Source organism: Pezoporus occidentalis, unplaced genomic scaffold (assembly GCF_034315485.1).
Source record: "Pezoporus occidentalis ecotype Australia unplaced genomic scaffold, CSIRO_AGI_Poc_V1 ctg19, whole genome shotgun sequence".
In the NCBI taxonomy this organism is placed as follows: Eukaryota; Metazoa; Chordata; class Aves; order Psittaciformes; family Psittacidae; genus Pezoporus; species Pezoporus occidentalis.
The window spans coordinates 8539120-8566523 of record NW_026913748.1 but is presented as its reverse complement, the minus strand read 5'-3'; the positions used below and the strand labels follow the sequence as shown (position 1 = coordinate 8566523).

Sequence of the window (27404 nt, the reverse complement as noted above, 5' to 3'; positions counted from 1 at the left end):
GCCCAGTACACCAAGTGGGACACTGACCTGGGGTCAGATTCATAGTAATAGATTAAGCATTTTAGCCTGTACAACTTTTAGTACTTTTCAAAGAAAAAGCTGGAAGCCTTAAAATTTTTTAAAGAGAGTGTAATAACAAATTTTTTCTGAGCTTACACAAACACTAGAATTACAACCAAACATTCACAGGGGATAGCAAGTCTTAATGCTGCCTATATACACCAAGTGTGCAATAGAGGTAACACTGAACATCAGGATGAGCTCTGTTATGCTAAGGATATATAGGTATAAAACTGAGGGTAACCAGCTTCTGTCATTGAAAACCTATTTGTTCCAACTTCTTGTGTGTGAAGCTATCATCAAGCATGAACCAGAGATGAAATTGTAATGCAAGCCCACTGTGCCACGCTCAGGTTATAGTTAGATAACTAATATCAAATGAAATTCTGACATTCAAATAATGACTTGCTCCACTGGGTGAAGGCTATCCCAGACTTGCAAAGTGTGATTGCCTCCACTCCTGCCAAAGCATACAGGTATAATGCACTGGAAATCGACTGCAGTTTACGGAAAAGTACAAGACACAAACCTACATTACTAAAAGACTGATGATGAGTGGGAAGATAGTGTGTATAATCATCAAAAACTTTGGGAGAAGAGTACAGGGAAGTTGGATAAAAGCATACATCTAACACCATAGAAGTGTCTTCACTTTTTTTCCCCAGGACTGGACAGTGTTATTATTTGGGTTTGGTCCACTAAAATAGGGTGTATTTTTTTCCACTCATAATCACTTTCCACCATCAGCTATGTGGAGTGTCCACACTAAAAAAGTAAAATGTATTTTCCACCAGATGGAACAGTGCCACAATTGACAAAATTGCTACTACTAGGCTGCAGCTTACTAAATAACATCACACCTAAACAGAAATACAACAGCCTTCAAAATCTGTGTTACATTTTGTCACCTCCAGTAGTTCTCAGAGCTGATATTTTTTGATCTCAGCTTCATGACTGTATCATTTGTATCACCTGCTCATCTTCTGTTCATTCCTTCCTAGCCTTTATTATACAGCATCATTTCGGACCAATTCTTCAACAACTGCACCCATCTTTCTTGTTTCTGCCTGTCTTCTCTATCACTCCTGACAGCTCTACCCTCCTTCCTTTCTCCCAAACTTGCAGATACAATGTTATCTTCATTTTTCCTCACCTTTCCTCCCAGATTCAATAGTCGCTTACTAAATTCCACTGCCATTTCCCCTATTTCTATTCTCTTAGTCTTCCTCAGGAGTACGAATGCAAACTTAAAAACTAAGCAAACAAAAATAAAACCAAAACCCCACAAACATTGCTGATTCTTCTTAATAGCTCTTTTTCTTTGCAACCTTCCCAATCACTTGGGATTATAAAGCCATAGCAGAAGTAGCTTTCCTTCCTACAGGCACCCCCCATTTTCTGACCATATCACCCATGAAAAAACCTACCAAAATATGCATCCACCGTGATCTCTGGAGAAAAGTTAGACAGTATATAAAGATCCTAGAAGAAATGGGTTTTGGGTTTCTGTTTCTAAGTCATGCCCACATTGTCCTGTAGAACTATTAATCAGAAGTCACTAGTCGGGTCTAGTGATAAACACAGTACAAAATAGTAATACTTCATTCCTAAAACTAAAAGCAAAATTAACATGAAAGGCACAGGCAACTCAAAGTGAATTCATTCCATTCTGTGTAAGGTGTAGATTAAAGTAAGTATTCAATATCTTGCTCGATTATGTACTGAAGTACCTACTGTCTACTGAAGCATTTCATAATTAAAGATGAACTCATTCTTAGTTATTAAAAAAGAATGCTCTCATTCTGGAGATGCAGCAGAGCAGTGTATCTCACATCATGTTGCCTTTCTCTAATTTATATGAGTCATTAATGTGAAATGGTGTCTATAATAAATTCCAGTTTAAAAAACACTCATGAAAGCACCCATTCAGAAAAGCCTCTAGTGTGTACCTTGCTGGTTGCTCCCAGTTTCTGATTCCCTAACGCACAGGACCTCTCTGTCATTTTGCAACAGACCAGTATCAGCCTTTTATCTTTATTCTGCAAGAGCTGATTATTTTCCATGCATTGTATTTTGTGTGTTTCTTATGTTTCCAGATGTCTCTGGACAACTTTTCTGTGAGAACCCCAACACACTCACACTTCAGGCATGATCAGAAAGAATCTAACTTATCAAGCAGGACTTGTGACCCCAGTGCATGTGTAGCCACTTAAGAGGACTACTAAATTGAAAGTAAGAAGAAAAACCGGAGGGACATTGCAACATAAAAGAGATGTCACATGTTAAGACCAACTAGAGATGAAGAATCAACCAAACCTTATTCTTCCAGTGGTTCATCACCCTGACTGTAAAAGTGTGTGTGTCCCTCCGGAAGCTATCGGGAGAACTGGCTACACAGGATTTGGAGAAGGCTGAGGTTCTGAATGGCTCCCTTGCCTCAGTCTTCACTGGCAAAGGCTCTGACCAAACCACCCAAGTCTTGGAAGGCAGACGCAGGGACTGTGAGAATGAAGATCTTGCGCCCACTGTAGGAGAGGATCTGGTTCGAGACCATCTTAAAAAACTGAACGTACACAAGTCCATGGGTCCTGATGAAATCCATCCATGGGTCCTGAAGGAGCTGGCAAATGAAGTTGCTAAGCCACTGTTCATAATATTTGGAAAAACATGGCAGTCAGGTGAAGTTCCTGATGACTGGATAAAGGGAAATATAACCCCCATTTTCAAGAAGGGGAAAATGGATGACCCAGGGAATTACAGACCAGTCAGTCTCACCTCTGTGCCTGGCAAAATCTTGGAGCAGATTCTCCTGGAAGGCATGCTAAGGCACATGAAAATCAACAAGGTGCTTGGTGACAGCCAGCATGGCTTCACTAAGGGGAAATCCTGCCTGACCAACTTGCTGGCCTTCTATGATGGGGCTATGGAACTGATGGACAGGGGTAGAGCAGTTGATGTCATCTACCTGGACTTGTGCAAAGAGTTCGACACTGTCCCACACGACATCCTTGTCTTTAAATTGGAGAGACATCAATTTGATGGATGGACCACTCGGTGGATAAAGAACGAGCTGGATGGCCGCACACAAAGAGTTGTGGTCAATGGTGCAATGTCCAGCTGGAGACCAGTAACGAGTGGTGTCCCTCAGGGATCGGTGTTGGGACCGGTCTTGTTTAACATCTTTGTCGCTGACATGGACAGTGGGATTGAGTGCACCCTCAACAAGTTTGCGGATGACACCAAGCTGTGTGGTTCGGTTGGTACACTGGAGGGAAGGAATGCCATCCAGAGGGACCTCGACACGCTTGTGAGGTGGGCTGATGCCAACCTCATGAAGTTTAACCAGGATAAGTGCAAGGTCCTGCACCTGGGTCAGAGAAATCCCAGGCACAGCTACAGGTTGGGCAGAGAAGAGATTCAGAGCAGGACTTGGGGGTGTTCGTTGATGAGAAAATGAACATGAGCCATCTGGAGTGTGCTCGCAGCCCAGAAAGCAACCGTATCCTGGGCTGCATCAAAAGGAGCGTGACCAGCAGGTCGAAGGAGGTGATCCTGCCCCTCTACTCTGGTCTTGTGAGACCTCACTTGGAGTATTGTGTGCAGTTCTGGTGTCCTCAACATAAAAAGGACATGGAACTGTTGGAACAAGTCCAGAGAAGGGCCACGAGGATGATCAGGGGACTGGAGCACCTGCCACATGAAGACAGGCTGAGAAAGTTGGTGCTGTTCAGCCTGGAGAAGAAAAGGCTACATGGAGACCTCATGCTGGGTATGGACTATTCATTAGGGACTGTAGTGACAGGACAAGGGGTAATGGGTTAAAACTTCAACAGGGGAAGTTTAGATTGGATATAAGGAAGTCATTCTTTACTGTAAGGGTGGTGAGGCACTGGCATGGGGTTGCCCAGGGAGTTTGTGAATGCTTCATCCCTGGCAGTGTTCAAGGCCAGGTTGGACGAGGCCTTGGGTGACATGGTTTAGTGTGGGTGTCCCTGCCCATGGCAGGGGGGTTGGAAGTAGATGATCTTAAGGTCCTTTCCAACTCTAACTATTCTATGATTCTATGATTTACTCGGCTGGCTTCAAATTCCAGCTATTAAATAGGATTTTCTCTGCTAGAATCATACACCCTTTTAGTAGCCAGTGTCTGTCCCCAAGGAGGTACTAAGATTTGATTTTTATTAGAGTCTTCTATATTGTTCATACATAGAAGATACAATCCCTCATTCTGTTTTTCTTGTTTCTGGATATATGATTTGGTTTTTGACTTCATTACAACAATTTAGCTGAATAGACTCACTTTATTCACTGTACAGCTGCCTTATCTTCATCACTACCCACTATCCCCCCACCATCCCGATCCTGGTATCATCTGTGCTTTCTATCTGAATTATAAGTAGTAGCAGCTGTAGTATCTCCCAGTATTAGCTCTCCTTAACTTTTGCTCCTTGCTTCACTTTTTCCTGAGGTTTACAGATCTGGTTTGTTATCACAATAACTGTTCAAGAAAGACTAGCATGTCTGATACATGTTTCCCAAAATCATGTCTGAGTTCCTGAGGGACTATCTGCTTTAAGATTACCAAACAGAGCTACTGTCAGAAAGAGCCAAGCCTCCCCTGCTAACCCATTTTACTTGAATAGTCCCACCAGAGCTGTGGTACTTTCCATATCGGAAAGGCATGTTTATGGGAGTTACGGGTTACAGAAGTAGACCCACAGTATATTTTGTTGAAGTTGGAATATATCCCACCATTGATTTTATGTATAAAGCTTCCACGCCCCACTTCTCCCACACCCCCACTCTGCAGAAACCTTTTTCACTATGTGGCATGACAAGGAGATCACTCTTTTCCCTGTTCCAGTGTGTTATTTTTTTCTTAGTTTTCTAATGAGTTATTTTTGAACTTAAAAAGTAACAACTAGGCAAAGCCCAAAAGTTGTAGGTATGGGACAGGGCAGACCACAGAATTTCCACAACCACCAAGTAAGCTCAGGGAAATCTTTAAAATATCATTCTGCAAGTGATTTGCAAGAGGGTGGGTAAACGCAAATATTTGATAAGTACTTATATTTTTCCCTAAGGTTTCAAACACAATAATGAAACTGTAAGCCTGGAGAACTTGGAGCATTCCCAGTGCCAACTGGACAGTCTTAACCTCTACACTCTTAGCTATATAAATGTGTAGCGTATTTACTGAGTAGATATTTATATGCACTTCCTGTTTCAATGTTAACTTTTTAGTTACTGGAAAAGAACCAGAAACTCTCTATTCCCTTGGGAATCATTTTCCATTAAAGAGGCTTTAGATAGACTATTTGTTTTTTCAGATTTGGAAAGAGAACCCAATGGAAAGTGTATTTTGAATATCTTTAGTCTTTTTACAATAACAGTCAAGGGCTAAATGGCTGGAAAGATTTGCAGATTTATTTTTTCTAATCTACCTCATGACACCTGATGATGCTTTGCACCAGTGGGACATGATTGCCTTAGACTCAGTCCCAACAGTTTTTTACTTGACCAGAAAAACAACTATAGTTGTTATAAATGAGCACCCCTACTGGCAGTCTGCATATAGAAGGCCAACCATTGCATGAGTATGAAGTCCGCATGCATCCCTTTTTCTTCCTAACAGCTGGACTCTTTCAGGGCAGGAGGGAAGTTTGATAAAAGCTTCTGTTTAGGCTATCTTCTTCTAGAAACAAAATTAATTTCATTTCAACACAGCTCATCCAGTACTTCTTATAAGCAAACTTCCATGAAATGATATTTTTAAAGAAACACGATATGAATGATCATGCTGAGTCTGGGGTACCTTACCATTAGGACGTTTTGCCATAAGGGAAATTAGAGGATATGGGACAATCAAGTACTGAGTGAAAAAGTAGCTGCTTCTTTTTATAACTGCCGTGGGCTTGCCAACAATCAAGAATCACTGCAGAAAGAATTGAAAAGCTAAAACTCCTAGGAAGGACGGCAATGAACCAGCAGTCTAAAATAACTGCAGGTATTGCTTTAAGAGAATATTCCAGATCACAGCATTCAGAATCTTTCTTAGGTGGCCAGGATTTCAAAGGGAGGATAAACTGAAGGAAAAGAAGATAAATGAAGATATGGGCTGGTGATTTAAGAATCCCCATCTGGACCAATATTCTGGCTTTGCTTATTTGAGTACAGATCCAGAGTAAACTGAGTTTTAAAGCATGCATCTGGATTTCTACCAGTGAAAGCAAAAAAAGAATGTCTGTTTTTGATAAGGTGTGACTTCTGAAAAACCCTGACTCCGCACCCAAAATGCCACTTCGCTTAAGCTGGCTCACTATTTTAGCAGCATTTTCAGGAATAATAGCACTACCTTCAGCTGGGTCATTGTGGCAATTTGCTCATTTAAAAATCTGTACCAATCATATATTGATTACCCACAGCAGCCATTTAGCTTTAGATTTTCTTTACCCTGCCAGTCACCATTGTGCAAAAAAAAAATATGCGAGGGAGAGAAAGCCTCAGATAATATTTGTACATTTTAGCTGAGTGCAAAATTTGATCAACAATGGAAGGTTCAGCATTTAAAGGAAATAGTCCAAATGACACTGTGGAAACAAAAGTCAGTAAGTTGCTTCAGAAGTAAAGAAGCTAGTCATATCCTATGCAACAATAGCCATTATAATGTACAAGAATATATATTATAATAAACCCTTCTCTGTAGGGGACCTGCCTGACTTTATATTGCTGTTTCATAGCACTGCAGGCTTCACACGTTCAGCCAGTGTTGAAAACGACCACATTGAACATGCATGCTTCGGAGGTTACTGCAACCTGGCAAATGGAGTAAACTCAGTGCTGATGACAGATGCTGGATAGACAGACCTGAAGGTAAAGTCCTCTACTTAGAAGAAGTTATGGCAGAGGCCAAGCAATGCAGATTTCACTATGCTTCCATAAAGACAAAACTAAATCCTGACCTATAATATACTAATGATTAGAATGACTATAAATGGGTGTAGTGGAAGAATATGTCCTAAGAACTCAATTCAAAAGCATTTCCTGAGCATTGCTGGAATATATTGCTTTGCATGCCTTAAATCACTGTATAGCTGTCAGACAGCAATAACTTTTGGTAAATTTTCTGACACCAGCTGAATGTGACCTTAAAACTGCGCATCACACTGTGCCATTCAGTCTCTAGAACTTCAGATCATGTAGATTCGTGCAGTAGATGTGTCTCTAAAAATGAGCCATCCAAGTAGAGGTCAGGAACACAACCAAAAACTAGTATCTAATTACAAGTTCCTGGTATGTTATAGTATAGAAGCACATAAGCACAGAATTGTTACGGTTAGAAGAGACCTTTGCAGATCACCAAGTCCAGCCCCCAAAGGCTACTAAACTCTCATCATTCACAATCTTAAAAAATCTCAGGAAATCTATTAATTTTCTTTTAGTTAACCCAATTCAGTTCAATATTTTTCAAGATCAAGAGTCATCAGCAGGAAAAAAAACAAACAACAAATAGATAACCCACAACAAAAAAAAATGGTAAAGATTAAGTGAATCTGGCTAATGAGAGTTAATTCAAATGTAAGACCCCTCCATGAAGCAAAAGTAAGGTAACTTCCACTTTTTTGAATATGCTGTGCTTCATAATTGCTACTCCTGGAACTTAAGTAATTGATTCTGCTTTAGCTGAAGTCAATACAATACAGTACAAGACAAATGCCTCAGCCCTTGTGAAATGGCTCAGTCATACTCCAGTTTGTCCCCCACTGCTTACACACTGAAGGGAAGAAAGGAAGGTTGTCAGGCACTTCATGACACAGAGAGAGCTCACCATGCCATGCAGCACTAGCTGAGTTTAGGGAGGGTGGAGAAAGCCACCCTTTGCATCCTGTTAAAATTTCTCCGTAAGTAATGTCACCACCAGCTTTGGATGCCTTCCACCAGAAAAAATAAATGGGTACATGCTGTATTTAATTTGAATGCATTTCCAAGTAACGTGTTGCTTTCTCCTCTTCCACAGGAGAGAAATAATTTCACAGTAATTAATCTCAGTTTAAGTGCAAAGTTGCCTCTCACCCCACTCTCCCCAGATTTATCTGACCAAAACTAAGTGGATAAAGGAAGACTTCGAGGGAAAGATGAAACCTTCAATCAGCCCAAGATGCATAGCCATGGGGCTTGGGAGAAAAAAAAAAACAACCTAAACAAACAAAAAACTTCAGCAATTCTTCAGGTCTCTTGTTAGGAAGCTTGCAGCAGACAACGAAGGCACTTCTAACTTATGGCTTTTCTCCCCAGCAGATTTGAGAAGGGATAAAGAAAACTTTATATGAAAAAGTGAGAGAACTGAAAATACAGGGATTTCTACCAACCACTGCACTTACATTGTAAAGCCACCACAATCTATTGCCAACTTATGCCAGCTGAAGTGCCGGCCCCCAAAGTTTTTATATTCTGAACAGATGACTCCATGATGCAGTCAACAGCTGTATTTTCAGCTGCATCCTTTCAAGCCACTCTTCACTGCCTCATGGACAGAACATTTAAAGGAGGAAAAAAAAAAACATTCCAACTTCTTTTAAATCAAGTATAACAGTCAAAAATATCTATTTTAACAGTAGCAGCACAAAACCACATCTTCTCAAGGTATTTCTACAAAGGAAAACCAATTCAGCCTACATGTGTAAATATAATTTGGTTAATTTTTTAATACTAATTTTTCCACATAACCCCAGGAGGCAGAACATACTGCTATGTGACTCCTGGTCATACTTGGTTTTAAGACACTCAGCTTGATAAACATCCACATTCTAGCTTCTCCTTACATTTAGAATGCTCAGGGCCTTTTAGAAGTCAGACTTCTAAGGGGACAAGCAAAAGGAGAAGGCACCAACCATCAGTGGCCAGTGTGCAATCTTACAACATCTAAAATACTTAAGATTTCCTAAAGAGCCAAAGGGTTTCAGGAGCACAGTCTCTCTTAAAATTACACTTTTTAAACTCCCTTCTTAAAAGCCTTGCTAACACTCATACAAGACTGAGAAGTGAATTTAAATCCTTTGTAATTATTTTACTACTTTAACCCCAAACCATTCCAATTTCTGCTAATTAGGGTAAAAAGTACCATCCAAATTCACTTCAGAGTTATGTTACATGTTAAAAATTTGCAGCCTGGCTATAATAAAACATAGATTAAGCAATTTGTTGCTACAGATACCACTTTTCCGTATCTATACACTCAAAGAGTTATAATCACGCAATAGTGTGACTAGATTTATTGAGCTTCTTTCAGCAGGTATCACCAAGAGCCAGATTTTTATCCTCCCTGCCACTAGAATGAATTCTTCATGGTCCTTTCAGATGGGGGGACCTAAAGAGCAATAAAGTATCTGTTCTAATGTCACATAACTATTAACTCCCTGTCTCCTACACAGAAAGCCTATCTTTTTCCAGTTTGGCATAAAAGCAAGCTCTGTGATGAACAAACTTCAATAAAGCCACAGCACTGCAGAGGACGAGTGTTCAGGCAGAGGTCTTGGAGGCTAGACATTACCCCATTTGCCCATTTTATTAATTTTATTATCTTTTGTTTAGGGCAAACGATACAGATTAGAAGCTTCAATAGTCTGACTCCAAGCTACTATCCATCAATGTAACTTCTACTAAAACCCATGAATTCATGCATCCGGAGTGATTAGGTTTGTGTAAAATTAAAAACAAACCAGATGCCCAAAAGATGTAAATCAGTAAAGACCTACTGATGCCAGCAGAGTTACAATGATTTATATAACTCAGGAGTTCAGCTTAGAGAAGCTTCCTGCATTTGGCGTTCTGAGAGCACACACCATTCTCTCCCTTTGCCTCCTCAGATTCCCATCAAATGTAGTCCTGTAACAGAAGTGCTCTTTTCTTTACTTGGCTTCAAGTCATGGCAGCAGCTCTCGATAGTACATAACCTGTCAAGATAAAATATATTTGGGGACATACAATCTCTACTGGGCATTTTATTGACTTAACTCTACCATTTCTGAAAGACAGCCAAAATTCCTAAAGTTTTTCAAAGGACTTTGTTTTCTAAATATTATCCATGGGCAGCTATAAGAACACAAAAAACCTCATTTGTTTGTGTAGTTTGAGTTATGTGCCATGCATTGCCCATCATGATATATTGTTTTCCTTTTGCAAGGAAATGAAACAAATCTCAGCAACAAGTTGCTCAGTGTTAGGGACCACGTACAATGCAGAGTACCCTGGGAACCGTTTGAAGCAGGAATTTTGCCCACATAATGTCTGCAGGTCATTCAAAAATGACAATTATCCTACATTTAAAATAAATAAATAAATAAATGGCCACCCAAAGCAAAACACCAACAACATTTAGACCTCCTCTGCAGCTTTTTTCCCAGATGCTGCTCAAGAGGCGGGGGGGGGGGGGGGGGGTTACAATCAAGATACAGAGTTGCTATTAATGCCACAAAACACTCCCAGTAACATCTCACAGGAGGAAAATGACCCTCGGAAAGATGAGAATATGTGAGTACAAGAATTAGGTCTCAGCAAAGTCCCACGGGTACTGTCTCTTTGTTAACACCCCACAGAATAGCCCAAAGAGGGATGAGCCATACACGCCTCAACTATAAAGCAACAGAGGCTAAGCTCATCCTTGTCCTAGAGCCAGAACTGGAGCAAAGATGGAATGGTAGCTACTTATGCACCCCTAAATCAGAGACGGAGAACCCCTAAGGACTGCTATTGCCTATGTTACTGCCACAAAAGACTCCTCAGGGAAGAGAATTACTGTGGGGGTAGAAGAACTGGCTGCAACTCCTTGCCACCATGCCTCAGTATGGACCACACGCCGGGAATGATGCTTCTCCCTCGCAGTGCAATGCTGAGGGATGGTTACACATCTGTCCCACAAGAGTACAGGTGCTGAGATTACAGCTGCTTCTTGCAGTGGTCCCTGATTCCTCTTTTCCTGTAGCCATCACACCTCAGCTGGACCTGGCTGTAATACCGAGATCCTCGACTGTTTTAAATCTGACATTGTTTTTCTAAGGAGGAACGGTTAAAGTAACTTCATTATTTTATTAGTAGTCTTGCACTGTAACTTAGACTGGCCACTCAAGGCAGTAATTTCTAAATGCTGTTAAGCCTCCCAGAGTGCAACTCTAAAAAACCAAGTGCTATAAGTTGAGACTGAAACTGTAAACCTAATAATTTACTCCAAGTGCTTGGATTGGTGATCTGAAATCAGTTGGTCCACGTTACTTCACCAACGCGAATTCTGTGCAAGGGGAATTTAAAACTGCTGAAAAGAAGGAATTATAAACCTGCAAGATCAAAGAGCAAGAACAGAAAAAGCTTAGCGGTTGATGATAGCCTTATCTAGCCATTAGTTCTATGGGCATCACTTTACTTAATGGTCTCAAAATGCACTTATTTCTTCCAGGGCGCTTTTCATTAAAGGACCTCTAAACACTCTGTAAATACTAATCAAGTCTCAAGTCACAACATTCCTGTGAAAAACAGGATTTCTAGATGTCCCAAAATGTCAGAAAATAAGTATATTTTTGTAGTAGGTGAATAAGGTCCTACCCGCAACAGGAAATGGCATTAAAGTTAGTTGGGAAGAATCTGGAAAATAACGAGAGCAGCACCCATGCCAGCAGTGCTTTCTGCCAGTGGTGTGACCAGGGAGAAATCTTCCACCACCTTTCATGAGCTTATTGTTCTCATCATAGCAATCCCTGACCAACACTGAGGTGCTTTGCTGCAGCCAGACCTTTACCCCTGTGCTACCACAGAAATCAGAAATATGTGTTTTATAAATAAGTAAACAAGGCAAGGCCAAAAAAGTTTGCTAAAGCAAAACCAAAGCAGCACCAGAAATGGGAGTGCAACAGTCCCATCTCCTGCTCTAGCACACTACCACCTCCAAAGAGATCAATGACAGCTCTCAGATGCTTTAGGTGTTCCTGAAGATTTTATCAAGTGTTCAATTTTGAAGCAGTCCACTTAGTTACAATTTTACCAGAGCTTTTGAAATTAAAAATGCTACTCTCACCAAGATGCTTTAAACAGAAGAAAATAGCGGGAAGAAATGTCAAAGGTCAGAACTGCAACTCAGTTTACTTCACTTTAATGTACACACAGAAGAATGCCAGGCAATAATTTCTTCCTACATTCTGTCTGCACAGCACAGCTCAAGCCACCACCTCTGTCTTCTGACACTAGTCAGTTATAAGAAACAGGTATCTTAATGTTAAACCTGGCCAGCTGCAATACATTTGCTAAAGTAATTACATTTATTTTTACAGATTACATGTGCTTAGGTTTCACTTACTGATGTACTAGAAAATCAGAGGTTTCAATTTTGCAGACAAAGTTCACCACTGTTATAATCAAAGACAGCATCCAGTGCTTAAAGCTGCTAACCATACGCACGTTCAATAAAAAAGATATACTGTAGCTAGCATGTACTGTAGGATCTGTGTCTCATCTGCTAGCTCGAAGTACCTTATATTCCATTCTCCCTTTCCTCATCACATTAACAAGGCTGTGATAATTAGACAACAATAACCTAAATGTCTACATCTTTGGTCTCCTTTAAATGAAACATTTTTAATTCACATAATTTTATGCACAATCAATGACATTATTCGGATTAAGCATCTGAGGTTCCTAAAAAAAATCTGGTACTTCTGGCATTGACTGAATCACCCAATGGCAAAGTAATATTCAAAATGGAATTTCAGGTCCTGCTCCCCTCCATCATCAGTCATGAGCACATCTACAAAGTAGGAACTGTAAAGCCACTGACCACATTCAGGTGGGTAGAAGTCAAAACTGGGCACATGTTTCTTTGTGAAGTCTGCAGCAGCTATTGGTAGGAGAAGAAAGGGTGAAAAAGAACTGAACAGGCACTAACAAAAACCCCCAGAGCAGCTAAAGAACTGCTCTTTTCGAAGAGTAGTTCCCAATCCAAACGATGAAAATTAAAAGTCTCTGAAAGCACTGGATGGGGGAAATTCAGATTTTATTGTGCCTGTGTCATGGCACAGCCCAAAACTGGAATGATTACTTCCAAAAGCAGTGGGAAATACCATGCCTTAGAGTATAAATAGAAGAGTACCTACCACATCTGATGTGCAACACCTCTAATAAGGTATTTCACTGTCTACACCGATCATCTCCGACTAATGTGCTGGGGATATTCAGAACAGGCATTTTTCTCTAGCAGACTCTTTCGTACTCTAGTGAACATAATAGATTGTTTTAATCGTGAGGGAGAGGGGAAAAAATTGTTCTTTTTACATGGCTTCCAGAGATGTTTTCTGTAGTATGACAAGTGGTTAGAAATCAAACAAGCTTCAACAGAGGTAAACCTGGCTCAAGATTGCTCAGGTTTCAAATGCAATAAGCAGTAAAGCACTAGAGTATAATTGCCCAAAAGCTACTTAAGTTCACCAGAAGCTTTATATTGCTGTGATCTTATTAAACCAGAAGTAATATCTGATCAATAAAGCTGAAGTGAAGCAAAACGCATACAAAATAAAGCAATCAGGTAAAAGGGGAAGTAATATGGGGTAGTTTTATGACGAGTTTTACACAAACCAGCATGTCTGAGACTTGATGCCCTCTTAGCACTGCTGGCACAACCGAAAGTTTTGAATTGACACCCTTGCTTTGTTAGCAAGAAACCTGCTGAGAGCACACCTGCCTCCCAGAATTGTTTCTAGGGATCACTGAAATAAAAAGGTGAATGGCGGGCAGTGATTTGACTTCAGTCTTTCGATTTAATACAACAGTCTACTTCAAGATCTAATCCTTTACAGTTGCAAATACTATTTGACTTCCTTTTAGTTTCCTGCATCCCTATCCCTTGCAAAAAAATTAAACAAACCAACAAAACCATTCCTGGTATCACTCAAGGAGCTTAATTCAGCTTTACAAAACCTCATATTTGCATTAGGAATTTGCACTTAACATTGGGCATCCCAGTCAGATATCTTTTGCATAAAGCATCTTGTAGGGCACATTAAAACAACATGCAATGGTCTGGAACAAGATTCAGCTGACGCTATCCATACAAACATTGTAAAACACTAATTGCATTTCTTTTTAATGAAGAAAAAATGCGTAAACAACTTCCATTTGCAAAAATCAGTGATTTCAGCTGGGTGGAATTCTGCTTCTCTTCATCAAGCAGCCAAGCTGGGGAGCCACTACCAACTTTATGAATACTGAATAGGGGCATTATGTCCTTACAGAAAAAGCATATGGGTAAGGAGGACAGGTCGTCTTTTATGCACACAACAAGAACACCATCACAAGTGGATTATGTTTGTTTTCTACCACTCATGTAAATGTCAAAATGTAATTTGTATCAATGATATAAATAAGACATTCCATCTCCCATAAAAATGGCCCTTCAGTTGAAGCCAGTTGCACCTGTATAAATGCAAAGTCACTTGTGGTACACAAAGCATTTGTTTCTGGTATTTCAGAGATACTTCTATGCTCTTTGTGCAGCAGGCAGCACCAAAGTTGGATGAGGAACACAGCTATTTCTATGCAGCCTCCTGTCCTTTCTGCCATTAATATTTTTCAGCATAAAATTGCAATTATTCATTTCTGACAATGGTCTCCACCCTGGTTCTTTCAATGACTTTCCATACAACCTTAGTATTCAAACAAGAGCTCTCCCACTGGAGTTTCCCTCTCTCTCAGCAGCATTTAATTTGCTTAGGAGGAAGATCCAGAGCGGTCTAAAAATCTCATCACAAATCCTCAGAGCAATAGGGCCTCTATGTCATGCTTTCCACTGTGAATCTGGCAAAATACTGCAGCTAGCAGAAGTCATTTCTGCCTAATGGCAGAACAGCATCCTACATGAAGTGAGTTGGTCATCTCAGACCAACTCTGTAAGAACACGTTTATGCATTGCCACTGGGAATAATTAGCAGTTATTTGAACCACAGGACCACTAGCTTCTGCTGTGCTTTTTCTGCAGACAATATAATTAACTTTGGCTCAAATAGTGAACAGTAAGAATGCTGTAATAGACTGAGAAGAGATTTGTAACCCCACTCCATAACAGCTCCCTTTTAAACAAGCAGATAAGGCCATTTAAAACACTACCTGTGCTTTATTGCCTCCCTACCCCCTCAATTTTGGCTTACAGATCAAGCTTAATTACCATCATTCTGCTTTTCTTCAATTCCTTAAGTAAAAACTAAAGTTACAACCACATAACTCTGAAGTCTTTAAATGTTTTCCCTCCATCACTGGGACTGCAGAGCATTACACTGCAAAACACATTAGAATGAACCTTTACGCCACACACCTGTAAACACCACGATTTCAAAGACTTGAGTAAAGCAAAAAGCATCTGAAAACTGTGTTTACACTGGTGGGAAATCTGGTGCTAAAAATCAAGGGAGCCATGCTAAACTCTAACCCTAAAACACAACATTTCAAAGCATACACTGAAGAGACTGCAGATTCCATTTCCAGATGTGCCTGTGCCTCAGGTGCTGCTGTATGGGAGAGCAGCAAGCAAGACCACTAAAACACAAGAATCAAGAAACCAAGATGACAAAACCTGTCTCCCTGGTCTTTCTTCACTCTTAATCAATACCTGGCACATTTTCAACTCTATTTCCTCATACACAGAGCCACAGCAAAGCCCATTTCAGAGTTGCAGACTGTGCTGTGAGCACCCAAGCATCCTGCTTTTAAATAATACCTCTGCTAGTCTTCAAGGAGCTTTAAAGCTCTTCTCCCTTGTTGAGACCAAAGCCACAATTTCAATAAAGCACAGCCACCTTCCTACAATTTTGCAAGGTTTAGCTAAGCTGAAGGCTGAGGTCAAAGAAGGATGCGATATCGCACGATTTTAAAGAGAGGTTTGGCTCAAGATATACAGTTCTTATTTCACTGCTTCTTTTGATAGCTTCAAGGCAGAATACCTGCACATGTGGTGGTTTTGTCTGATTTGGCTTCATAGTAGCCAACACAGCTCCTCTTTTAATTTGATATGGTTGAAATTAAGCAGCAAAAACCATGAAATTCCCCGAACACTCTTATTATGCCATGTTTCCTTACCATCTCCTCAAGGAAACATCAGAAATCCAAAAAAGGAAAAAACTCAGCCTAGCACTCAGAAAAATTAGATACTTCTTTGGTTGTCCCTGGCACATCACCCCTATGTTTCATACTGCGCTTACACAGGGACCGTTCAAAACAGAAGTTGGTCCCTTCTCTCCCAGGTGGCCCAACACACTTACTGCAATGTGCAGCTATGCCCATATATTTTATATGTATGTAAAGCACATTCCCCAATCTAAAACACTCTCCCAGAGAGTGTCCCTAGGTCTCTGCCTGATTTTGGCCTCATTTGCTCCCTTCCAAATGAAAAGCAGCTCCACTGAAGTCAGTGAGGTAACACTTGTATTAAACTCACGTGAGATCATGTCAGAGCCATGGTCCATAATAAACCAGCTGCCGTTAACTCTTCTGCAAGTTTCCATTCATTAGGGGATTTTTTTTGCTCGAATTCACATGAGCAATGTGCATGGGCCAAGAAACACATTTTAGAATGATAGCTATTTCCCCTTGCTAAAAACTAGAAAGTGCAGCAAAGTATCCCAATCCTCACTGAATAACTACAGCTGATTGCATTTTGTTAATAAACAGAGGTGTTTATGGACAAAACATGTGTGAATATACTTTAGGGAATCATCCTGCACTACCCAGAGGGTAGGGACAAAGAGACCTATATATGTCTTTCCCAGGGTTTAATTTTTGGTTTAGTGGTGGATTTGGAGGGGTTCAGGGTGGGGGCGAGGTGTTATATATGCCTATAGCTTCTGGTATTTAATTCTAAAACAGGGAAAAACCTTGAATGTAAATATTTAAATTCAGCCTTACTGACCTGTAAGCACTGAACCAAGATTGATGAAGCCAGTTCTATGCCTGCTAATGCCAACAGCCTTTCCATCAGTGACTTTCCATTGCCTTGAAGGGTCACAGGAGAGACAGAAGTAATGTACTCAGATTATAATGTTTTTTCCAGTTCATCACACCAGTCTCCAGGCTTTCAGAACTGTACAACTGTATTTTGTCATAAGTCAGATTCATAGTCTGTCACCACCTCAATCTGTTCATTTATAACAAAATATATTTCCTACACATACATTAAATTCCTTTCATTTTTTACTAAGATGAACTGATCTTTATCAGATATGCTGACACAGAAGGCACACATACCATTACTCCCTCCCCTCTTGTTAATATTAATTTTGCTATATACTGACTCCAAGAAAGGAGCTCACATCCATTACAGAAGGTACTGAATAGAATAAAGAACAAAGAAAATGCTGTCTATTTTGGAAAAAACAACAGGGTTGTTAGCACAGATGGCCCAGGAATGACAAACTAACTTTCTGGTTTGAAAGGTGAAGCAATAGACATCTTTACTGACCATAGAAGTCCTTTATTAGATAATGGACAGAAGCTTTAAGGCAGTTCACGAACACTACAAGAGGGAAGAGTGATATCCTAGAAAACATTAACGCAAATCAAAAAACTTATCTTGTAAAACTGTGATTCTGACATCCTTTATTGAAGGACCCCACAAACAAAGGGAAGGGGAAGTCCCCGTTTTGATCAGTGAAGAGCAACAGAGTAGAACATGAACTTCTGCAGAGCTTCTCTACAGGTAGCCAGAATGAGATTGCACAAACATTGAGCTTAGCCACAAATGAGGGGAGGCAATAGCGGCAGAAAAATTAAACCAAAGGATGCATCATTTACACTTTCCTCTTTTAAGAGGAAAAAGAAAAACAAAACAGTCTTACATCTTCCATTTGGAACACCAAAGATGGTAAAAATGGAAGAAATTAATCTTTTTTTCAACCATGAAATAATACTTATTGTATTCAATGTGCTTATTATTCAAGGACTTTTCCCAGAGGATCCAGATGCTGTTTAAGAAGCTGATATAATGCAATCCAAGTCCTGAATGACAAAACATGAAGATCAGATATCTAGTTATTTTGGTCTCCAAATTGGCTATCCCTGATCCTTCCAAGAGCTGGAAAGCAGAAGTAATCTTATGAGTTTCTGTTGCATTACCCAGCTGTCACAACTTGACAGTGCTGTGCTTCTTTGGCCATGTTAGGGTTCCTCAGTGGGCATTTCTTGGCATGACCTCATGATAATGGTCAAATGACGTCTCAGAATTACTGCCATCAAGAGATGAAAGTCATCAACCCCCCAAAGCAGTCCTAATTTACATCCTCCCTCTTGACCTTTCAGATGCAGCTGAGGGAGCCAGTTTCACCTTTAACAAAATAATAAAAAACAAAAAAAAAACCCACCTCTTCTCACTGAAAAAAGGTAGCGGGCATAAAGGGCTACCAAACAGAATGGTCAGTTTTTCCTTAACACTAGAACCAGACGCAGTGCCATGCGTCAACAAGAAATTTACTGAGAAGCCAAATCACTTGCAGGCTGCCAGTCAATAGCTAACCTAAACTGCCAGGTAAATCTGTTATCACCCTATGGCAGGTCACCTGTAAGAAACTCTGCCTTCCTGACATGGACAAAAATTCATATTACCAGTTTCACTTATTGAAAACTGTAGATGTGCCCAATTGTATATGGAAATAGAAGCTGAAATATACCTCTGTCACAGAGCTGTGGTCCTTCCTGGGAGGCACGACAGCATTCTGGAGGAGCGGAAGACTGGCTTCAAATCCAGTCAACCTATCCTCTGGCTTACTTCAACATCCATTTTAACCATGTCAGCTTAAGTGGCTTCAAAATGTGAGTAACTGGATATTGTGCAATGAGGCATGCAGTCTGTGAGATCAGACTGATCAATCAGCCCTTCAGGCCACAAAGATGTGGGTTTTCATCAGATTTCACACAGGGGTAGGATCCAAGGCATAATCTCTAAATCTGCAAATATTACACAATCATATTTCTTACTCAATGTAACACAAACTCTAAAAAATCTGCAGCAGAGAACCTGATGTAGCTCCACTCTTCCTATGAAATAAAATGCAACCAAACTGCTTTACCCACACGATTTTGATGGCAGAGAGAGTACTGATCCCTAAACAAAACAAACTGAAAAGCAAGAATGTAAACACAACTGTGCTCCAGTGACTTCGCGTCTTAATGTCATCTGTGTAGGGTTTCATGCAGTAAGTGATGTGGTGGAAGGAAAGCCCATGAAGGGTGTGTGGAGCACTGGGGACAGCTTCCTAAATTCCCATCCAAAGTACATTGCTCCTTTCTTTCCCCAAAACTTATACCTATTCATACATACACCCATTTCCTATGTGCTTCACTTCTGTGGTCCCATCACTGTCTCTGAAATTCTGGCATTTAATCATTGCTTTTGCTAAAGTTAGTGCATTATGCCTATTGAGAATAGGATTTTGTCTGCTAATCCCAGCCTTTAGTCATATAAATCCACAACAGATGCACTGAAGACAGAGGAGCTACATCTATATATACTGGTAGAGGAAATGTCTTTTTCTTGTTTGGGTTGTATAGGGGGAAAGAGAGGAAATAAGCTGGTGTGTCTGGTTTTATGGGGGAGAGTTAAGCGGCAAACCAAACCGACTGCAGTTTACAGGGATCTAAATAAAGGAACAAGAAAAAAAAACAGCTACAGAGCTTTTAATAACATAGAGCAAGCTGCAAACAAACTACAAGCAAAAGTTGCTGCTTTTCCTTTTTATTGTCATAAGGCATTACTTCTCGATTGTGCACTGTGTCCAGTGAATAAGCCGTTTGTGGTTGGAGTGAATGAAGCGCAGACCTTTCCCATATATGGCAGGCCTTTTAATCACCAGGGAGCAAACGAGCAGTGGAATTTTACTGGCTTTCTGGGTTTGCAGTGCCCTCTCTTGTATGAAATACTATTTCCCAGTGAGTGCGTATTACTGGGATTTTGACCCAATTTCCTGCTGCCTTGTCCTTTAGGGATGTGCAGCAAGCCAAAAGGAGTCACTGATAGCAAACAGTCCACTTTGAACGCTGAGTAACTCAAAGAAATCAAACAGATTTGCACTAAGGTAACTGAGATCAGACTATATATATATATTTACATATGCATCAAACAATATGGTTTACATCACTGTTATGTTGTAAAGCAGGATCAGAGTCAGGTCAGCTTATGCCCAAGTTAAAACTTCTCCCCCATTTTCACCAATGCAACAGAAAACAGACAACTGATGTTTTAAGTTACTGGCATAGCAGTAGGGAAACTCTCAGCTGGCCTGCTTTTATCAGTGTAACATACATTAGCCACAGATATGCTTGGCTCAGTATCATCTGGATTGCCTAAACACTCTTATTCATATTTATAGCAATTAAAATGCTGCACTTCAGTCTTCACAATCCAAGTTTTGTTTGAAGTGGCAAAGCAGCACCTGTGGCTTATCAGACATCTGAATGAAACCCCTTATTTTCATAGCAGGGGTGTGGCCCTGTGCGTGGGGCTAAGCTGTTCCTGAAGCCATGCAAAGCAGCAAACCCTCTGCTCTCTGAGGACCCGGGGTGCAGCACTCCATAGCCTCCTATGAATGATGCTGACTGGAGGCATACAGCAGCACCAAGGGGTTAAAGCTATGCAGGTAAGCGAGAGCTGACCAAACTCTTCTGATCTCAGATTTAACCCAGCCCACTCCCATTTCCAAACATTGCAGCCAAGGTCTAGGAATTTTTTTTTCCAAACCTATGAGCTTTAACTAGGCAGGAGCAGAGCCAAATTCTGCCCTGGCTCACCAGCTTTTGAAATTGTTAAGGGAAAGCAGGTTATTACTAGGTCATTAGGAAGATGCAGACTGAAAGTCCTTAGAGCCTTTGCTCCATCTGCAGCTGACCCCAGAAGACTGAGCAGAAACTGTCCTCTGTAAAACAATTTGCATTAGAAAGTGATGATCTGGGCTATCAAATAAGTACTGCTAGGTCCTCTAAAACATTGAGGAGTTAAAATAAGGTTCTGCATTTCCTTCTGGAACCAGAGAGAGATTTTACCGGACTGAACACTATCGTGGCTCAAAAAAAAACAAAAACAAAATTGGGAAGGGAGGAGGGCCGTTTCAGCATTAGAGAGCTCACTGACAAAGAGAAGAATGAAGTAGGAAAAGGATAGTAACATGCCCTGTGGCAGTCAGAAAGACAACGGGAACATCAAAGCCTTGCAAATAAGAAACAAACAAGGGCCTGGTCACAGACTGCTTTCACTTGGGCAGAGCTCCCTTTGAAGATGACTGGAATCCAACTGGCATGAGTCTGCAGGACCAAACCTTGGCTTCTGAAGGAGCACAGGAACTACTCCTCCTGTGCTCGCTTCTTGCACAGCTTCTCCCTAGCTGGTGCCAGCTGCTTGGGAGAAGGACATAAAACAAGCTGCCAACAAATTTCAGGAGCTTTGTTTACAGAGCTGTCATAGGTTCAGGTTCCCTTAGCAATCTGATGAATCACAAATGCTGGTTCTCCCTCGCTCCAAGTTATTTAACTTTTAAAAGTGCACACAGCAATTTCCATGTCCTTTAGATCTCCTCATCCTAAAAGAAAGACTGAGAAAGTCAATGCAGGTGGAGAGGGGTGTGAGTGCACACACACACACACGCACGTACATGCCCGTCTATGTGAAATGAAATATTCTTCCTGCGTTTAGCAATACCCTCAAATCGGTTGGCCTACAGTTACTTTTCTGAATAGATCAAAACCCAGAGCATTTACAGCAAAATTTTGTCTCCAGAAATCTATTTATAACCCTTCTATGAGCAAAATTCCAAAGATTTTTTTTTTTTTTTTTTTCCATGTAAGGACATAAACCAGAAAATGTGCAAACGGGTGGGTTCCACTTTGCTTCACACCCTGGACAGCAAGTCTCAAGGGAAATGCTCTTTATTTGTATTCTGTACACAAGAGGGTGTGGAAACATGTAATGTTGTTTCCATTGCCTGAAATCTTTCCCTAATATTTTCCCCCACTGCAGCCTGGCCTGACCCCACAAGTTACAATTTCAAATGCTCTCATCAGCGTGAAACTGGATAAGCAGATAAGGTTCAGCAGCTTCTCTTCCCGGCTTATGACACTGTGCAAGCCTGTAAGCAAACGCTGTCATCCCATGGTTTTGTACACACATGACAGCTTCACAGGAAGGCTCTGTCTCAGCTGCACCAAGCACAGTTAAAGCTGCAAGCACCCAGAAATTCCCTTCAGGTATGTCAGGGCAGTGTCACTGCTGGCTCATCTTCCACTTCATCCGCTCGGCTTCAGTGGTTTTATACCCACAATCTAAAGAAATTACTTCACAGTATAATAGGTATTTGTGTGGGAAAAGAAACAAAACAAAACATAACACCAAACAAACAACAAACCAAAGAAAACCCCCAAACATACAAAAAAAACCCAAAGTTATATTTTTTTGCTGGGAAATCTATCAAAAATAAGGTTTTAACCAGTGTTTAAACTTGGCATTTGGCATTACAAATTCTTTACAAACACTAATGAATTAAGCCCCAGCAGCCATATGGGCTAAATACAAAAAGGTACAGATTACCCTTTACTTGAAGATACAGAAGCAGACACACAGCCATTAAGTGACTCACCAGGTATTTATGACCACAGGAAAAATTTCAAAGGAGAAGTTACCCCAGCGGCTTAAGATATGGCTGCATTTTTCCTTTCTCTCTTCCCCCTGCTTCCTCAGTTATTTGCTCCTGCCCCCACTGCAGTCCCCAGAAGCACTTCTTCCTGACTTCAACCCAGAGTTGCATGGACACTGCTATAGGTAGGATCTTCTGATCAGGAGGTGCCCCTATGCTTCATAGACAGTGTTTTCCCTCTTCAAAGGGCAGATACATGGGGCAGGGAGGGAGAAAGGCATCAGTTAGTGGTGGTGGTGATTCCTGGCCATAGTTGCAGGAGGTGAGTGCCCCAGCTTAGAGCCCACTCGCATCTCCACTGGGAAGCCCAGCAAGCCTGGGCACTGCCATACCTGGATGCACAGCAGTTCTGTGAGACAAAGCAGTAGCCAAGAGGTTTACAAGTGAGAAAGTCCAGAAGGCTGCATTCCTCACAGAGGTTGCTAGTGATGCTTGGGAAGAGGGACACAATAGAGATCACACTGCTAATGCTGGTGTCTGCTTGGCAGCCAGGCTGCCAGCCCCGCACCACTTATAAGCGCTAAGCACAGTTCCAGAGAAAAACACACATGAAAAGAAGCACTTCGCTCTGCAGGATGTAAACCATACAGCTAACATATCAGAGCTAGCAGCTAAATAACGGTGTTACGTGCCCTAACCTTCATGGTTAATCAAATCTGTTTCAAGAAAATTAGCAGCAAGCTCCCCCAGGGGTGGGAGGGATCCCAAATTATAATGTACTGAGCGCCCTTCCCCCCTGGGCTAGCTGAGCTGTACAAAAGCATCAGGAAAAGCAAAAAGAAATTGTTCCATAGTTCAGCTGTCCTATGACCTCAGTGTTTCATCCAGAAAGGTCAGATCTAATCTGATCTTCAATGCCTCCAAGTCAAATTTCAGCCTTAGCCAAATCCTCAACAAACCGTTTGGACACATTCAACAGCTACAGCTCCCCAGCAAGCACCACCACCTGAAGCGTAAGTGCCAACACATAGGGAGGTGATTTGCTTCCAGAACAGTTGCCCCCAAAATCCGTTCTCACCAGGTTGTGGGGCTTTAAACCACCCAGGAGCTACAAACAAACCCAGCAAACGGGCCCCTGCACATGCACGCTTCTGGAGGTGAGAGCTCTAATAAGAAGGAAGCAGCTTTCTTGTTACAAGCTGCCAGGGGGGAGTTACTAAGAAGAGACAATTTTTAAAGAATGAAAACTTGCTTTGAAGATAGGCTCCCACTCTCTGCAGTCACAGGCCTGCGTGCCTCAGGCTTTGTACACCTGGAGCCCGATCCTGCTAACTCCTCATAAAGCTCCTCTCAAAGGCAATGAAAGGTTCACGGGATTGCACTTCTATTCTGCCCTGTTACCTTTTTTGGTGCTCTCCGATACCCAGGAGGTTTCCAGAGAAGCACAACAGATGAACAGCTAATTTTGCTCTCTTGGCCCTCTGTTTCTTAGGTGCATATGGTTTCCTGTCCCCCTTTGCTCATACACATCAGGCAAATGTACCAAGTTGTACACTTGTCAGACAGGGGTTAACAATTCCACTGAACTGTAATACAAACTAAAACTCATGCAGCCAACAGCACAGGTCTCAGGTAGACAACTACTATTTGCCCTGCAGGAATGGAATCCTACAGGCTGTCATTTTCTGCTATAAAAAGATCACCTCCATAGGCAAAGTCACTCCAACTGTATGCAGGGAAGGGTGAAAAAAGAACTTCCAGCCAGGCCCTTGATAGATCCTCCCTGGCATTTTTCTCTTCATATGACAGAAGCTACACCCCAGCAAACCAGCAGAAAAGCCTTGCCTTTTCCAGTGCAATAAGTGGCACTGCATCCTAACCCTGTATGGGTCCAGACAGATGCTGACCAGTGTGCATCCATGCCATGTGTAGTCCAATGAATGAGACCTGGAGTAAGAAACCTTTCCATCTTAACGTGCTTTAATTTTCCCTCTAATGCTAGCCAGAGGAACTTACAACCCCACTTACCTTTCAGATCACATAGATTTCAATGCCATTATTGCATCACCTATCAGTGTTGGACTGGAAATAAAAGCACAAGGGAAGTTACCCCTTTCTCAGGCCACTCCATGTCCGAATAATGTTGTGAGCGCATAAAGTAGCAATTGTGGAAAATCCTTTATTTAATGCTTACATGCTTACATCACTCACTCTCAGAGAGTATTGAGACTACACAGGACTCCCCTTGCATCAGAGCCTGCATCCATTAATGACGGTATTGATTTCACCAACACTAATCTGTGAATGAAGACTGTGGAATCGATCCTCTTGTCATTGAATGCTGCAACAAAGGGGAGTTTTCAGGAAATACAAATTATTTCAATTTAGTCTCCTGTTCACAGGCATCTTATCCAGAGTGTCTCCCCTTCCACCGTTACTTAGATATTAATGTGTGCAGGTTTTACTGATGAACAAACTTGCCTATCAAAAAAGCCTCCCTTTTTCAAATACCTGAAGAAAAGTTCAGCCTCCAGCCTTCACCCTAAAGTCAATTTAATTAAGACAATGGACCGATTCCTTGAACCATCGTTCCATTTGCGATTTATGTTAAAACAGCCCATTTCATTTGGTTTGGTGCATGGCATATGTAGTTTTAGGATGCCATCCTGCCTCTCAATGGCAGGAGAAAAAGGCATGAAACTTGTCTATATATTCATATGCTCACAGAGAACCTACCGCTACATTTAAAGAAACAGAGACAGAAGGGAGGTAGGGTCCCAGGGTTGATGACAAATCATACAAGCACAATCACTCACAGTATGGTATCTAAAATAGACAAATTATAATAAATACACAGTTCTCACAAAAGAAACACTCTGCCTCCTTATTTTCTTTGAGCTGCTGCCAAGAAGGGAATGTGTTATTTTCACAAATTATTCTCTTGTATGCCTTTTAGCAAGAGAAACCTTCTCAGTAAAGCAAAATTCCATTGAAACTGCATACTCTGAAAAGAAATACTCCTCTGAAAAGAAATATTCCTCTGAAAAGAAATTATATATACTCGCCAAAAAGTAATTGTTCAAAATTATCTTGCTCATTTTTCCAAGCAATATGTATGAGAAAAATCAGTTCTATCACTGTAGGTCTGGCCAGAGTTTGGTCAATGACTGCTGCTCCCAAGTATCCGTCTGCTGCTAACTTCATCCCTTCCTTCATTTTTTCTCTGAGAAATTCCCTGCTATGCAGAATATGATGCTATCAGCAGCCAGCCTTGCACAATGCTTACAAACTGTCCGAGCATGTCAAAGGACCTGGGAAGCAGAGCCTGCTTGCTGGCTCTCCCTGGCAGCACTCTGACTGACACAAACGCAGACTCTTAAGAGCTCCGGTCCTACCCAAGCACATTTTTCTCTCCCCTTTAACAGGAAAGACAACTTCACAAGAAACATTCTGCCAGTACACTGCTACGCATGTTGAGAGCTGAAAACAAAAACGGATGCCATCTATTGTCAACAGTACTCCTATGAAAGGCTGCCATGACTGACATCTGCTCAGCAAGGATCTGATCAGTTACATTAACCAGAGCTTTACTGTATCTGTATCAGTTACAGCAGGAAGACTGACTTTACAGTCAGGCTGCCCTGAAAGCCTAGGTATTAAGTTGCAAAATGAAAAGCATTTCATCAGTCATTACTACATTAAGAGCTTTTTCATTGCAATTCCTTTAAAAAAAGAAAAAAGAAAGAAAGGAAAGAAAAGAAAAGGAAAAAAAGGTGTGTGGGGGGAACACAACACACAGATTATTGCTCTACTAAGAAGCCTGCTGCAGGAGTGGGACCAGCACACATCCTGCCCTGCACCCAAAGCCTTGCGCGCAGCACCTCGTCACTACAGTTCATTTGGGTGGGCAAGCATGCACCCCCTCTACCCACCCAGCATAGATATCTCCCTTAGTTCACCTCAAACATCTGGAAAGGGGGGGCACAGAGAGAGGAGGAGAGTAAAAATAGTACCCGACACTTTCGCACTGTTCCCACAACTGGTTAGATTTCGCATGCTGCTTAAACTCTAGCCGTAACGCAAATGCAGTCAGACCAGCTAGCTCCCAGACAAGTATGTATCTTAAGTCCTTACCTCTGGCTGAAAAGTTTTCAACTAGTAGGAAGGAAATGAATAACTGGCTGCTTGGGCAGGAGCACAGCAAGAAAAGCACACCAGCAGCCTCACACACAGCCTTATTCAATAAAACTACAGCTTTTCCTTGGCCCCTCCCAAAAGTCAATGCTAAGTGAATACATATCCCTTATGTTTACAATTGGCAGGCAGCGGTATGCATTGTCCTCAATTTATTCTAATAGGCAGCCAATGACTGTGCACAAGCCAAGGTGGGTTCAGCCTGCCTGCAGAGATGCCTGTCATTCCCTAGGCATGCTCAGGAAGCCACTCATCAGAAAACCAAGACCTAAAAAGCTCCGAAAATTCGTGCAAGCTGCCAAAACTGTCTTGCTACATGCCCTTTTTTGGTTATCCTTAGCAGGGCCTCTGAAAGTAAATCCTCTGTCAGGAACAATCATAAGAAATGTTAATCTTGGAGAAAGAGGTTGTCTTGTTGGACACAAATGGAGCTTAAAAAAGGAAATACACTGAATGGAAAGGGACACAGTAAACATATTTACTTTTTGCACCAGTTTTTTTAAAAGTAAA

At 41.3% G+C, this 27404-nt stretch overlaps 1 protein-coding gene across 10 annotated transcripts in view; it reads right to left on the bottom strand.

The window, feature by feature from the left end:
- Nucleotides 1-27086, bottom strand: part of CALD1 (caldesmon 1) — a 197047-nt gene extending 169961 nt beyond the window's left edge. For 3 of the 10 annotated variants that reach the window (XM_062616684.1, XM_062616688.1, XM_062616686.1), the window contains exon 1: nt 26835-27084. The gene's annotated coding sequence lies outside the window, so the exon portion shown is untranslated. Of the gene's footprint in view, nt 1-26834 lie in introns of all 10 variants that reach the window. The other 7 variants (XM_062616680.1, XM_062616682.1, XM_062616683.1 and 4 more) reach the window with 6 other exon arrangements.
- Between the last annotated feature and the right edge of the window lie 318 nt (nt 27087-27404).